The sequence below is a fragment of the Impatiens glandulifera genome, chromosome 1, assembly GCF_907164915.1.
Source record: "Impatiens glandulifera chromosome 1, dImpGla2.1, whole genome shotgun sequence".
In the NCBI taxonomy this organism is placed as follows: Eukaryota; Viridiplantae; Streptophyta; class Magnoliopsida; order Ericales; family Balsaminaceae; genus Impatiens; species Impatiens glandulifera.
The window spans coordinates 141,421,313-141,425,363 of NC_061862.1; positions in this window are offsets into that span (position 1 = coordinate 141,421,313).

Below are 4,051 nucleotides of genomic sequence, written 5' to 3' on the forward strand. Positions count from 1 at the left end.
CTTTGATTACCAGTCTTGTCAGTATTAGTGCCCCATTGATCTTAATTTCATCCATATTCGTATTCCTAACAATGTTTACCTGATTAGAGACTTGTTCATTCTAATCACCCACCTAAACATTATTGTTGGCCTTCAAATTCAAATTTGTAATAGGGAATTTGTTTGTTGAGTGTGTGAAAGTGCTGCACCACATGCATTGATTTTTTCACCATTCGTTTGAACCCTTATATCAAATAGATTTCCCGGCCTATCCTTTAGTTCAAGTTTAATTGGGAGAGAGCTACTCAGGTGGATTTCAACATTAACCCTAGCTATAGACGCTCACTCATTGCCTTCCATAGCAGGATCACACATAAGAATTTTGTCAACTATACTCAATATGTAGGCAAGACCCATTGGATTGCACAAGTGTGGCGGAATATTTTTAAGATTTATTCAAATTTGCTCCAATTCAGGCGGTCTTTGGTTGGTGTTAAGTTTTTCACTCCACTTGTAAAGTTTGAATCTTATACCTCTAATAAAAGTATATTCACTCTCTATAATGGTCTTTAATTCACTTCCATTCCAGAAAGAGAGGAAGTAGAATCCATGATCATTGATAGTAACCCTTTCTATACTGACTGATTCTCATTGACCCATAAGCGTTCATCTAACCTCAGCAAATGACGCCTTCATATTTTCCATAAAGTGACCAAAAATGACAAACTCCCATGCCTTTAAACATTTCTCTTCAATTTTGGGTGGGAACTCAAATCGCTGCGGGTGATCGAGACTGATGACCTTTGGGAATAAGGTGTCATGCTGGAATTTTCCTTTTTATGGGTCAAGCGCAGTATTGCCGTTCCACACCTTTTCTTTCTGTCAGGTTCTATTGGGGTTACTCATGATCGTGTATATTATTGTTTTATTACATATTGAGATTTCTTTCATGGCATTAACCGACCACTTGATCATTTCATCATATTTTCCCTTGTATAAGAGATTCCAGTTCTTCAGATTGTTGAATTGAGCATTCAACTGATCACTCTTTTTCTTAGCCATAATAATTTCATGTTTGTTGATTTGGAAAAACAACTTCTTGATTTGGTTCCTTAGTCCTACTAAATTTGTAATTTCATTTTTCCTCATTGACCACTTTAGACCAGCAATATGATCCTTATTATCAGCTTGAGTACTTTCTTTGTCAAGTGCAGCAACAATAGGAGATGATGGGATATCATTTTTAGGATTGTTATCTTTTTGTACTTGCTTGCTCTTTTCATCCCATATAACCCACGTGTTTCCAACAAAATCGTTTTCTTCAACCGACCCAATCTTCTTTAGAATGTCCATGTCTATGCTCTTCTCTTGTGTACTAGTTTTCATCTTTGGAATGCTATCAATAGGAATTTCAGGATCAAGATTAATAACAGGAGAAAATACACTCAAATTCAATGTCTCGAGACAACCTTCAGGTATCACGATTTCCTTAGGATTCACTTCTGCATTCTTCTTGGAACTTGAATTAATTGCTTTCATATTTTTTCTTTACTAAGATTTCGAACTATTCTTACCTTTCTTGATTGTCTTGGAATAGCTCGACCCTGTTTTATGACCCATCTTTTCTGCATCAGCACTTGTCCTAGAAGAAATAGGCCCCTTTGTTTTCGGTTTGAATTTTGCTGCAGTCGTTTTCTTCATAGACTTATGATATTCAAGATCAAATATAATTGTTTCATCATAATCATTGTTAGCGTCTGATTCTAAGTCAACTTCCTTTCTTTGGTTCTTTTGGTTCGACCGGTGGTGCGTAACTTTGATCAAAATATCATCATCCTGGCAACTAGGACCGGCAAAAAGTGGATCTGTGATATCAGGACCGGCATTAGGAGGACCAGTGGCATGAGTAGATCCAGAACTGGTGTGTCCAGGACCGACAAAAGTAGGACCGAATCCCTTGCCAGGACCTGTAGTATTAGGACTTTATGCGTATGAAATAAGGAGACCATAGATCACCTTCTTGGGGGCTGCCCATTTTCTTCTTTTCTTTGGGATAAATTTTCCAAATATATGGGTCTTCTTAGTTTTCAAGAGAATTGATTGATATCTAAGATGTTGCTCTCATCAAGGCCAAGGGTAATGTATTTACTTCAAACGTTTTAAGTGTTTCTTTACCGCTATTGTTTATCATATTTGGATGAAACAGAACGATAGAGCTTTTTCAAGAGTTTGAAGTGACGTTGAGCATATTTTGAGGAACATCATTTTCGATGAAAATGCACTCATTCGAACGTGGAGAAGAATACTCACTTGCGAAAGAAATTAGTTAATATGTCAATGATGGTGCATCCTCTATGAAGATGTCACTCAATCTATTGATTTTAAGGCGCTTTAAATTTCTATTGATAGTGTAATTAGTTATTTGTAATCCGTTGTATTTGTTATTTCTTAATTGTTGTCTATTTTTATTTTCCGTCTAAATTAAGGTAAATATCTGTTTTTTCATAATGTCTAAACTCATAAAAGTATGTTTCTCTAACTTTTTTAATTAAATAACACTACGCCGGTTAAAAAAAATATATAAGTGTTTCATCTCTTATCGTGAAAAATTATTTTTTATATGAATTTCTGGTAGGCATATCAAATTCTGAGTTTTAGAAACCGAATTTGTTCCAACCCCGGACTTAACTTTCTTAAAATATATAATTTTAAATCAGTTAATCGAAAATTTTGACCAACTTAATGTTTATCACATAATTTTATTCGATTTAATATATATATATATATATATATATATATATATATATATATATTACTTGATTGATTAATATAATTTTGACTTAATTAACGTTGACACATTTAATTTAATGTATTTAATTATTTATTATAATTGTTGACACCCACACTTTATCCCATATTTATAATATATATAATTTTAAAAATTATATTTATATATTATATTTGTTTGTTGTGTTATTTTGTAGATGAAAAAAAAAATCATGTCCAAACAGGCCCAAGACGCCAGCATATATTTAAATCGGGCAACGCGCTTTCGTCTTCCTTGTTCTCTACACGATGCTGTCTATCCCCACATGCAAGCAGGAGGCCCAATTTTTTTTTTTTAAACTTTAGGCCCTTAAAATAATAAAAATTATTATTTTTTAAAAATTTAATAAAAACTAAATTATTATTGTATAAATGGTTAATAAATTAATAATACAAAATGAGATATAAATATTTAATAAATTAAAATACAGAAATAATAGATTAAAAAGCAGATAAAAAATTTATACATATATATTATATAAATGAAAATATAAGATTAATAATATAATACTATTAATATTAAAAAATTAGGTTTTATAAAGGTGGGTCTATGTAACTGCGTAATATTAAACTCGTGTTTTTTTTTTTGAAAATTTTTAATAAAATAACGCTAAATTGTTTTTCTAAAGATAAATAAATAAATAAATAAAGTATAGTCTTCTTATTTTATTGTTAGAAGTGAAGCTATAATGTTTGTGTGGATGTTTTATATTATGTCATACATTACAATTTTTATTTTGTAAAAAAAATCAAAATCAATTATAATTGATATAAAAAGTTAATCAATAACTTTTTTAAGTAACTTTAACTAAATATTTATGAAAAAATCACTTTTTAAAATTTTTTTTTATCTACAAAGTTTGTATCTAATTCATCAATCACATCTTTTATATCAAATGAAAATAAAATCACTCATTTTTTACTTTAACAATTTTCAAAAGTAAATATGATGGTGATGGTATCCTACAAGTCTATAACACAAAACCACAAAACAAAATGCTTCAATATATAAAAGAACAACTTTTTTTTATACATAGATTATACAAATTAAATATTTTGATAATTTTATTCTTTTCTAAAAGGAGTTACATTTATTTATAAAGTTTAATATGACGAAATTGAAAAGAGATGTATCAAGACAATTTTTTTTAATTATATTTTAATATATATATATATATAGTAAATATTGTTCTTATAAGTATAAATTACACAACATATAAGTAATAAATTATATAAAAATAAATTC